Source organism: Ambystoma mexicanum, chromosome 4p (assembly GCF_040938575.1).
Source record: "Ambystoma mexicanum isolate Mex_15411 chromosome 4p, UKY_AmexF1_1, whole genome shotgun sequence".
Lineage (NCBI taxonomy): Eukaryota > Metazoa > Chordata > Amphibia > Caudata > Ambystomatidae > Ambystoma > Ambystoma mexicanum.
This window is the reverse complement of record NC_090927.1, coordinates 215914508-215927402: the sequence shown is the minus strand read 5'-3', so window position 1 is coordinate 215927402 and position 12895 is coordinate 215914508.

Here is a 12895-nt window from a genome sequence, read left to right as displayed (position 1 = left end):
ACTGGGGGACACATAAACTACTCACCCTGACTTACAAATGTCAGAACCATGAGGCTTTGCAATACCTCATGGATAGTCTTACGGTCACCATCCATGTCGCCCTCTTCGGTCTCAGAATCAAGCACAGTTGGTGCAACCCAGGTTCAAGCTCACTAAGTTTGGCGGAACCATCTTTGATTTCCAGGCACCCCCTGTCTGGATAAGATCCCTCTACCTCTCAGATCAGTAAACTCTCTCAAAGATTTTAAGAAATTGACCAAGACCCGTTTGCTCAATCTCAAACTAGGCTAAGCAACCCTCCAACGTGGTCTATCTTGCTCCCTATCAGCTGCCCTTCTTTATTTGTGCTGTCTGTCCTGGGTATGTTTTATGTGCGCCATGAGGCCTAAGGGTGAGCGTTGCTATACAAGAATTAAAATAAATAAATAAATACCTTTCCATGCATGTCAAATCCCTAGGCTTCACCATAAAACCCCAGTTTCTTAGGGGGGAAGAATCCTGATGGAGACAGCGGATGTAAAGAGAGGAAATTTTGTTAGGAAGAGATATGACAGTGCATAACTCTGTCAAGGAGTTTTGAGAGGAATGGAAGAAGAGAGATTGGTTGATATAAGGGACAAAATAGGGATAACAGTACCGTGTTTGAAGGGAGAGGGAAAGGGGGAAGAAGACAGGTAAAGTTTAAAAGGCAAAGTCAGGTAGGGGAGTAAGAAGGGGTTGATCAAAAGGATAAGGGTGTGGGATAGGGTCAAGAGGAGATGAGTGGGCTGGGCACAAGAAAGAAGTATCAGAGTTGGTAAATGGGGAGAACGAGGGCAAAGGTAGGGCGAGTCAGCAGTGCGGATGAAACATTGTGAGTGGGAATGGGTGGTAGGGTAAGAAAAGGACAGGTGCAAGGAAGAGACCTTGGAAGAAACAAGTCTGCAAAGTCTGAAGAAGAAATATTAAAGGAGGTCGAATGATCAGGAGTGGCGGGAGAGAGCCTTAAATTTATCATTTGGAAGAGTTTATAGTGTTGTTGGGAGAAAGAGGAGGTGAGAGAAGACAAATTGAGTTTTGTTCGTACTGAGAAGTGTGGAGTCATAAGAGGAGTGGATGGTAGTGGGATAGATAAAATCTGTATGGTCCTTGGTCTTCTTCCAACATCATTCATCTTTACGCAGTGAGGATTGAAGAGAGCCGAGCGTGGGAGAAAGCCAAGGTTAGGGGGGGTGCTCACGAGAAGGGAGAAAGGAACTGAGAGGATATTGAGAGTCAAGAGCAGAGGTGAAAAGGTCATGAAAAGTGGATGCAGCTTGATCAATGGAAAGAGGCGGGAAGTGATCAATGGGGTAAGAGTAGATGAGAGAGAAGAGAGGATAGACGAAAAGGAAAAATAACATAGATCACGTCGGATGAAAGGGATAGAAGACGGAAGAAGGAAAGAACGTGTAGGTAGTTAGAGGGAGAAGGAGAGTAGGGAGTGGTCAGAAGAGCAGTTTGAGTCAAAGGAAACAGGGGAGGTAAGTGGGATTGAGGAAAGAAGTAAGTCTAGAAAAGCAGAAATGTGGGATGAAGGGGCTGGAAGATGAGAAATAGCAAAGGTGTTAAGCAAAGGTACAGTAGGCGAAGACAAGTTGTTGGAAAAGAGGTGAAGATTAACCCAGGATGAAAAAGGAAGAAGGAAGGCAAGAAGGCAATCAAGGTCGTCAGAGAAGCTAGGGGTAGGGCCTGAGAAGCGGCAGATATTAGGAAAAGCAAGAGAGTAGGGTTTAGAGAAAGAAGAGCAGTGATATTCAAAGGATGGAAACGGGAATGAGGGAGAGGAGGGTAGCAAAGACAGGAGGAATGGTAAAAAATACCAATGCCACCGCCCCTGTCAGTGTGCCGTTGGATGTCGAAAATTCAATAATGGAAGAGGAAAGTACTGCAGGGGAGGATGTACTTATGAACGGGGAGCCAGGTTTCAGCAAGACATAAAAACTGTAGGTTAAGGGAGCAGAACAAATCAAGAGGGGAGTGAGGATTGTTACAGATGAAGCATGCACCCCACAAACCAACAAAAATAACAGGAGAGGTAGAAGAGAAATGGTTAGTTAAATAAGATTAGATGGAACTTGAGTGTGGAATAAGGGTGAGAGCAGAGGGCGAATTAAGTGATGAAGGCAGGTTAAATGAAGTGAAGAAGGAGGTGGGATGAAATGCAGATGGCAAATGCAAAGTTATATGGTATTAGGTAAGCGGCACAGAGAAAATGATAGTAGAATAAGGAACATAGATGTAGAAGAGTCATGGTGCACTCGGCCCAAACAGGAGCAAACAGGAAGTGAACAAAACCCTTGGCTGTGCCGCCCTCAAATGAGGACGCCCAGAAGAAGGGCAATATTACGGGAGATGGTGGGTCACCTGGAATGTGACAAGCCACCATGGAGAATTGTCTCCTCCAAGTCAGCCGGGGGGAAGGCGCAGAGGAAGTCTGAATGCGCCAAACAAAGACAGCAGAGCAGCAGCCTCAAAGCAAAGCAGCCGCTTGATAAAAAGACTATAAATAATAAAATACATGAGCTACACTGTTCCATTGTAAAATAAGAAAAGGCTCAATTACCTTGGTTACAAATTTGCTAATGTAGGCCAGAACGGTGAAAAAATACAATGGGCCTCATCATGAGTAGGGCGCCGGGGCTATTAGCCCTACCACCAAACCCCTCAGCGCTAATAGCGCCGGATCACGGATTTGGCGGAACAGTAAATCCCCATTCCCCATTGGGCCCATTCAGGAATTTCCCATTCCCCATTGGCCCAATGGGGAATGTTCGCCGCTATTACCGCTGGCGCTATTACCGCTGGCGGTAATAGTGCTGAAAATCTGCAAAATCGCGCCGATTTGCAAATCCGCCAACCCTGTGATTTGGCGGACCCTTAAATGTGGTGGTAATAGGGTTGCCACCAAACTTGTGATATGGCCGTCTGTCTAATAAAAGTACATTGCGTTGGGCCAAAACACTTCTTTTATGTTGGTCAGTTTTCAGAAGCCACATCAGTGAACCTGGCGCTATCAAGCATGTGCAGTTTAACCCAGTACAGACCATTAGTTCCACAATATATCTGACATAATTCTTGGTAACAAGGGATCTCGCAATTTACTTTCTTCGCAAAACAAATGGGATTAACTTTGATTATCTAATCTTCTCTGTCATTCCAATCTGTTCCAGGAGCTGCTCTATTCAAGCTATTGCAGGAGCTCTATGGTGACATTCTGCATTCCTTGATAATTCTGAAGAAGAACTAAGACACAATAATGAATTCTCTAGCCAGAATTGGCTGAGGAAGAATGCCCACTCCCAGAAGGGATAATGGTAGAATCTTGGAAATGCATTTTTCTTTGTTTGTTTTATTCACTTATAATGTGCTTTCCGACTTCAGACAATGTGCACCCCTGATCCAAAGGCTCTAGTGTCTAGTTTAGGGAGTTTCCTGATGATAAATAGAAAAAGATGGCGGATGAAAGGAGGAATCTGTAGGGAACAGAAGATGGACAACAGCAGAGAGAGGCCAAAGAAAGAGGCACCCGCGCTGTCCAAAGTTTACTTGGAGGATGCCTTGCTTTGCACTGACAGGAAGCACCAACATTATGAACTGACCAGTATAAACACCTTGGAATCGGAGAGACAGTGCAAAGACCACCTACCCCTTTTTTACTGTCACCAGATGATGGGCTCACATGTATGGGTGAATACCCTTGAAACAGCTATCAGAAGCAGGCTGCACCAGACTTTGGTTGTTCACTGGGAACTGTTCTAAGAGGCTGGTGCTTCACGCAGCTCTTCTTGAAAAATGGCGTGCAAACAACCAGACCCCACACTGCTGGTGTACTCAGAATAGGTACCCGAGGAATCTGTGAAGAAAAGTAACAAGGCCCTTAACACCACCGTAGAGGTATGTGAGGCATCAGGAATGAAACTCAGGCATAAGTTAGACATGGATTTGGCTAAAGACGTTTCTTAATAAATAAAAAGGGGTGGGAAAAAACCTTGCTGTCCCTGCACTAGAGGTGTTTCCCTACCTAAACGCAAAACTAAGGATCTGTCAGTGTCAAAATGTCCACAACAAAACCGTCCTGTGTCCAAAATAATATTCTGACCCTCACATTCAATGGAACTTAATTCTAAGTGAAAAGGATAATGTTTTTGGGCCTTCAGTATTTTAGAAATGTTCAAATGAGTAAATCAGTAAGTAACTCCAACAAAAAAGTCTCTCAAGGATATTCGTCTTTACTCCAGAGGGGTGGCCCCTTTCCCCTGGATCCTTCCTTATGCTTTGTCAATGACAGTTTTTGTCTTTTCTCTTTATCGATACCAAATCTCTTATGTAATGTCTTTTGAGTTGTCAGGATACCTCGTGTACTCCCCAGCCAGGGCTTCTCTGCTCTGTTGGATTCATACACTTGTAGTTGCCTGGTATACTCTCCTGCCAGGAATTCTGCTGTTCACACACGTGTAATTGCCTGGTATACTCTGATTCAAGGGCTTCCTGTATTCACAAACTTTAAATTGCTTGGTATACTCTCCTGCCAAGGCTTGATGTATTCACACACTTGTAGTTGCCTGGTATACTCTCCTGCCAGGTCTTCTGCTGTTCACACACTTGTCTGTACTTCCACTGTTGACAATTCACTACATTAGCCCTTCTGGCTAATTCAGTATGCCCATGGCATTTTGCCTCATTAGTGTTTTGCCCACACTTCCGCTCTTAGTAAATTACCACTTTTAGCCTTATTGGCTAGTTTACTTTGTCCATTATATGTTGACTTGTTACTGCTTCTTATATGTATATTTTGTACACATGGGCAAACTTCAAAGGTTTGCTTCTTTAGCTGATCCACTTTCACTTTCTCTCTTTTGGACTTAATATATGGCTTTCTTTCTTTCTCCAATCTATTTTGTTCAATTGCTCACATGTGGCTTGCTTGCCAATACACCCTCACACATTCCCACAGCATATCTAACAGATTACCCACTTCTGAACCACAACCCCAGCACACATTATCTGCTATCAGCCCTAGCTTGTGCATGCGTACGGGTGTCCAGTATAAACACCCTACTACCTTCTGATGAATCAACTTCAAGTTCAAGTCTAGTTGCGCTTTATACCCAGCCCTCAATATAAACTCCCAATGATCAGATGTAACCTCACATTGCAACTCCATCTCCCAATCTCTGCATAGCTTATCCCAATGCTCAACATATGTTGGTGACATAGGCATCAGTTTTAAGAAAGTCGAAACCATACATGGCGGATCGTAAAAAATAGTACATAACCCGGGCCTCTTCTCAAGTGGAGATTGTATCAAACTTAATCTGTGTACCAGTACACCCCGGAGTACCCTATATCTATCAAGTTCCCGTAACTCTAAATTAAACTTGCGTCTCAAAGCCGTAAAAGTCATCAATTTTTCATTCCAAAAAACATCACCAATTTTCAGAATCCCTTTCAGAATCCGACTCAGCCAATGTAATGTTTGACTATTAACCAACAATGCTAGATTAATTCATAAAGAGGCCTCATAGATTACTCATCAATCCTGTCAATTTAGACTCTATCCAAATAGTTCCAAATGACTGAAATAAAGAGAGGAGAATGGCCTACCACCAAAGTGGGCCCGTTCAAAACTGGGGATGATCAGCAAGTGCTATAATGTTCAACGTCATGACCATTTAGGAAAATCTCTTTTGCATTTGTCCATCAGGAAGTTAGGATTAGCTCCATGAAAAGCTTGGTGCACCAGGCAGAAATTCTTAAAACATAACAGTTCAGGCAAAACATTATCCTTGCAGCAAATTCACCACTCCCTTCACCCTTTTCATCGCTCTTGTAGGAAGGTTTCATTAGAGAAGTAAAACTGGGCAATGAACTGGAAAATCACCAGCGCTGGGCCCGTTATTACTGTTGTTTAGAAATGTTCTTCCTGCTGCATGTGTCTGGGTGGTGAGGGCCAGCGCCCAACTGACCCAAGCAATATTACTAAAATAGCCAATGATCCAGGACAACAATGCGCAAGGAAGACTATTATTGGATTAGTTTAATTTAATGTGTCATCCAATCTGGGTAGATGTTGAAGATTGGAGGTAACGGTTAAGCCTGCAAAAGTACAGCGATGTATAACAAAAACAGTCAAATAGATTGATGTATAACCAACAAAGCCAACACATGTTTTGACCCAATTGCAGGACTTTTTCAAGGCTGTCTAAAAAACGTTGAATCAAGCACAAATGTCAAACGATGAAAATCACCCCAGTTGTGAGTCCAAGAGAAGGCATAGAAATCCCTGTGGTATTGAACAGTCAAAATAAGCATTGTAATAACAACAATCCACAGCGATAAGCATGTTGAATCATACAATCCAGATATACACAGTGACAGGTTCAATTCTCCAATTTATTAATAAATGGCGATTTTAACATCAAGCCGAATGACTCTTTAGAGTCCCACGCTAGCGGTCTCATTGGCCATGAGTAATCTAAATATCCTGCAATTGGTGAATAAGACACCTCACCAACCCAGGAATGTGCTTGATTTAGATTTCTCAGATACTGCATCATCAAATCCTACTCAGCTCTACGAGTGCAGTGCACTGATCCTTTGTTTATTCCACTTTCTATCGAATTCAAGGCTACTATCAAGCCTCTGAATACCAGAGGCTCTATCCAAAGCAATTGGCGCTCGGTTGAAGTTTCCATGATCTCGGCCCATACTATTGTGCAGCTACTTGCCCTGGCAATTTGGCCACTCTCTCACAAGCTTTTTTGCTTCCAGCCATTTCTCTCACTGCGTTGTCTGTTCTGAAGACTCCTATTCGTCCTTCTGAACCAGGGTTCAAATAGAAAATGTGTTTTCTCGCAGGAATCTCGGATTGTTTTTGAGAAAGCACAGTTTTGATAAGCATTCTCAGCAGACGCAATGCCAAGGCGTCCAAATAGAATCCAATCCATGGCACAAAATCCTTGTCCCAGTCTTTGCAGTTCAGCAATGACAAAAAATCCACAATGCTGTGCTGTTTCTGTATTTCTGTTTCTCTAGCCCCCAATATGTGAAGGCTGAGGCGGACAAAGTGTTTAGCAAAAAGATTCTGGTGTAACTACACCGGATCTGGAGACGCTTCCTGTGTAGTAAAAACTACTCGTATATGTCAATCAATGACAGTAATCACAAACACATAAAGACAAATATATTCTGATGTTTGCAGCATCGTTTATTTAACTTCTTTAGTAGCAGAGAAGAATTGACTGCTGCAAATGCATTACAGCCACTAATTGTCCATCATCGGGGCAAATCTATACAAACACATATACGGTCTGTGTTTGTGTCAAAGGTTGAGGATATACACTGTTATGACAAAGCTACTGCTACGTATTGTATGCAGAATGGGGTGTGCTGTTGGTCTGCCTGCCTTCTCTTGACCTCTATATCAGGTGCCGTCCTGTCAGTACCTGTGGAAAATTACATTAATTAAATTGATCTGTTTATTTTTTGCTGAGCTCTCCTTTCTGCTTTTCTACAGGGGCGTGTTGAGATGAAGAAACAATGGTAACTTGGGTAGCTGAAGTATTCTATCGTCTCTTGTCACAGAATGTTTTTACTTTTTTAAGAATGAGTCTTGGGGTAAGTAGCTGGTAAAAATACTGTAATCTTTTGGGGCTTGGATTAATTCCTATGTTAGAGATACCTCTCTTTCTAATAACTTGCTCGTCTTCCCTTTCTTTTGCAGGTTCTCTGGATTTAGGAGAAAGAATTATGGCTGCGGAGGGGCTTCAGAGTTACTCAGGATGAGAAAAAGTTTTAAAATGTAAGTTTGCCTATACAGGGTAACTGCAGCCTTCAGGGAAGCGCGCGGAAACAACTGTGAGGTGAAAACTTGAAGAACCTTCAGGTACGAAAAATGCTTAGTACACGTCTTCTTTCTTTCACTATTAAATTCTTTATTTGTTAATTTAAATACCTTTTGTCTTGTCTGCAGGTTTTCGGAAAGCTGAGGAAAAATACCTTCGGAAGATGAGGTGGCTGTGGAAGAAACTTCTGACTGAAGCTGCTGCGACTACGAACGAAAACTGTTGACTGAAGAAGCTGCGGTGGTGAGTGAACCTTCTGACCGAAGATGCAGCAACTACGAGCGAAGACTGCTGACTGAAGATGCTGCGGCGGTGGGTGAAACTTCTGACGGAAGATGCACAGGTGGACTGGAAAGCAAAAGAGGCCCTGGAAATAATTTTCAAAGTGGCCCATGTTACACATTTTCAGCAAGCCTAATCCTTTTCCTATTGGAAATTTGAAAATACCACACAAAAGTGGCACACGGTGCAGAGGCCCACCGGGTAATCTCCAGAGTTCCCTATGCAGTCCACTCCTGGTGAGTGAACCTTCTGACCGAAGATGCTGTGGCTACGAGCGAAGACTGCTGACTGAAGATGCTGCGGCTGTGAGTGAAACCTCTGATGGAAGATATTTGCTTCAGAGATAACCTTAGATAGGTAAGTCTTTTCTATTAACTATTGAACACTGTAGTTTGCTGTGAAACTAATGTCTCTATTATCTCCTTTTACAGGTTCTATGTGGAGAAACGCTGGTAGCGTTACCCGCTGTCAGCGGAGCAGACGCGAAGCACGCGTTCCAGCAGAGGCGGGCTTAAATAGCTCCCTCTGCAATATGAATAGAACGTGCTGCAACTTATGAATGGACCTTGCGGCGGCCATGTTAAGTGCATGGAATTGCTATAAAACATCGCAAAAGTCTATGGAAGTGTATGCTGAGAATGAAGTAAATGCCATGTGTGCCAGTCTAACACCCACCTTTGACCTGCAGTTGTATCTAATGTTCTCTGCCTAGCCTCAAAGCCTTTATGAGAGCTATGCCCACTGACTGGGATCATGACAATACTGCTATTAGCTATATCTAAATAAGGTTTATACCATTATTATTGTGTTGGTTTTTATAGTTGTTTCTATGAATGATAATAATACTTACCTTTCTAAAAAAATCTCTTTGCCTGTGTGTATATATATAAAATAAACAATTATTTTGACAATACATCAGTGTGCTAGTGTTTGTTTGGCCTACACGTTCTTTGTACCTATCTACAGCCCTCTTTCCACTTCTAAAATAAACTCGACTGCTCTGTCATTTCTACCATAATATCAGGTGGTGCAGGTCTATACTAAGAGTTGGAGTTTTCTGTATTGCCCAAGGTATCATTTTAAAAAGCCCCTGATTGGACTGTCCTAACAATGAGTACCACACAGCATTTTGTTGCGTAGAAAAACAATGTTTCTGTGCGTTGCAGGAAGCACTGGGAATTTTACATGGGGATTATACTTATTTTCCTTCACTACAATTCATGCCCAGAATGTATTTTCTCACTCTATGTAATTTAATGTTTTGTGGCTTTAATGCAGCCAAAGTCATCATTTGTATGTATGCAACACTTAAGCTGTTTGATGTAACTGCAGGGCATATTTTCTATGAATAAATGACTGTATCCAACTCAGTTTCTTCATGCAAAATAACCTGAAGATGTACAGAATGTTCTTGAATTATTTTTTGATTGGATGTGATTCCGAACGCTCACTATTTTCAAGATGTACAATTTCATACTTACCTGCTCCACTTGGTTTATGGGGCACACATGTGCCTGTGTTTAATTATTAGCTTTGTATTTATTATAGATTGGTGAGGCATATTTTAAAATGGATTTTTCTAATGATCAGAATGGATGCATTTGCAAAGAATCTGTGGGTTATATATTTTTAACCTATTATCAGAAAATAACTCATTATTTTTTAGCGAATAATTTAATAAATCTGTCATTAGCGCCTTTTGTCTCATTGTGCTCAATGATAACGTGTCTTGCGTTCTGGTTACCAGGGGCAGTATTGCATTTCCTATTTGGTTGGTTAGAGGTTCTTTGTGTATAATCCAATGCTACTGGGCCAGATTTGTTTTTTTTTGATGATCAGGATTTTACTATATGTCCTACTCACTTCAGTGCGGAAATGAACAGCTTTATAAGGTTGATCATTTATTGCACAGGTGTCAAGGCTGTATAATCAGCAGAGCAGTGTCTAGTTCTGTTTGTGTGTGGGGGTAGTGTTCTGTAGAGCATAGGCATTCTGTCTCAATGCTAGTTTATTCATTTTAGGGGTCGGTACCTGTTTCATGACTCTCTGTAGAGTGTTCTAAATCCTCTAAATTCCTACTGAAGCCCCTCTTGGTTATTCTTCCACACTGGCTATAGCTGATAACCCCCTGGTTTCTCCAACTGCATTTGATGTGAGTTTCCATCCTGCCCCTATCAGTGTGGGGTCACATTGCCAGGTTGCAGCACTGTGACATTCACTTCCAGGGCCTTCAATCTGATTGTCTCAAAATGATATAATAAAACCTCACAATGTAGATATGAAAAAGGATCTGACAGCTCTCTGCTAGTTCTACATTTGATGAGTTCAGCGAGCGTAAAGCGTTGTCTAGCAAATGGGCCATAAGCAGCTGGTGTATCTGGAGACCACAGATTTCCAGAGAAGCAGTTTATACCCTCTGAGTAATTTAGTGTCAATATTGGAACGTCGTCTGAATTCAACATACTTTGGTTTATATCTCCTCCCAGGAGAATCTTTTCAGAACTATGGTCATGTTTCTCATGCAGTGTTTTCAAATATGTAAATAATTGCTCACTAGACAAAGCACATGTGTTCAAGAACATCATTGCCAAAGAAAAATGATGGTTCGGCTGCACCAGTCCTTTTGAAAGGAGCCATTTATTGACATTCAGAATGCACTGTGCAGGTAAGTTTGCGTCTAGTGTTTGTATTCTAGATATGTGCACCTGCATATATGGCATAATGGTGTAGTCACCCTTACCTTCAAGGGTGCAGTGTTTTCAATGAGTTGAGAAGCTAGTTTAATCTAGTAATTGTATTCCAGATATTATGTGCAAACTAGTGGAGCCTAATTCAACCTGTCTGGCTCATCTGAGAGCTTTGCTCAGAGAAGGGACTACCACAGATTGAATATTAAAGTTAGCATATCCAACTGTCAAAAAATAGAAAGTAATTGCATAAATCAGTGATACAATTGTGTATTTGTCTTCCTTGCTTTTATGCCATGCTTCCTCGGTTTTTCCGGTTATGGATAGGAGGAGGTTTTCTAAAGCAGCCTGTTCATGGATATTTCACATTCGCACATTTTATTCATTACAAAACTTACCAATTTTACCTCAGACACTTTTGTCTTTCTGAATGATTTGCAAGCATATCGAGTCTAGTTATTTATTAAAAACAGTTTCCATGTTCTCCAACCAACGAAAATAAAGCAAACACATCCAGTCTGATGCGGCTTCTTCAACAAAAAGATGTAAACCATATAAGAATTCTTTCTTCACAATAAACCTCCAGGCATTGGCATTTTGCAATTGTATTTTCAATTACTTAAATCCATTTTAAAACATTTCTGTTGTAAATCATTTGATTACAGGTGTTTGTAATGCTAAATGCAGCCTACCATATGCTGTGTTCAAACTGAACAAATCACTTTACTTCAATTGGCACCTGACACATACTGCTAACTTCAACGCTATTTTCTGCACTAAATATAGTGTATAGTCTAATCAAATAAATGTAGCTCACTTCCTGTTTGTGTCAGTTCTGGTTTAATTTAAAGAACCATCAAAAGAATGGAGTACTTTTTCAGTTTCTCTGCATTAATCTTCATTTACCTGCCATCCAAGCAGTAATGCTAAAAGCGTGTTTTTTCTGTGTACTCTGTATTAATATAGTGCACTGGGGAATCTAACAGGAATATTCAAACGCTTTGTTGTGTTGGCTAACTTAGTGTCCCAGATAATCGAATACAGATTCCCAAATGCTTCCTTGTGTTTCTGTGCCGGATATTCGAATAGGAATTCTTAAATGCTTACTTGTGCCTCTTTGAAAAATGTACAATATTGATTTAAATAGCATGTGGTTGCTCTTAAGCAACAGTTCTAGAGAATTGCTTTTCAATGGCTTGACAATGGCTATTCATATCCGTATCATTGTGGCCGGCATTCCTCTCAGATTGATGGAGGTTTAACTGCTTAGCTGTCTCATTATCTGCTTGCCTCTGCTCACACCTTCTGCTTGCCTCTTCTTTCATCTTCTGCTTGCCTCTTCTTTCATCTTCTGCTTGCCTCTGCTCACATCTTCTGCTTGCCTCTTCTTTCATCTTCTGCTTGCCTCTGCTCACATCTTCTGCTTGCCTCTTCTTTCATCTTCTGCTTGCCTCTGCTCACATCTTCTGCTTGCCTCTTCTTTCATCTTCTGCTTGCCTCTGCTCACATCTTCTGCTTGCCTCTTCTTTCATCTTCTGCTTGCCTCTGCTCACATCTTCTGCTTGCCTCTTCTTTCATCTTCTGCTTGCTTCTGCTTTCATCTTCTGCTTGCCTCTGCTCACATCTTCTGCTTGCCTCTTCTTTCATCTTCTGCTTGCCTCTGCTCACATCTTCTGCTTGCCTCTTCTTTCATCTTCTGCTTGCTTCTGCTTTCATCTTCGGCTTGCCTCTGCCAACACACTACTTGATCACTTTCTTCAAAGGCTCTCTCCTCAAGCCAGATGTTTATGCCAGTTATATACCTTTTAGATGGATAATTAAATGTAATCTTAACTGCGAGTTGCTGTATTGTTTTGTGTGGAATACATTAGCTTACTGGACACCACATTGATTGCTGTGCGTGATCCAGGCCTTTTTCTTCTTCAAGTCCTGTGTTGATTAGCTCAGTTATAATTTGCTTTGTGTGAAAACCTTTCCCTGTGTCTAATTGGGTTTGTATATAAGTCCAAATTCCGCCATGGCTGCCTCCAAACTCGTTCTGACTCTGCCCTGGTGAATGGA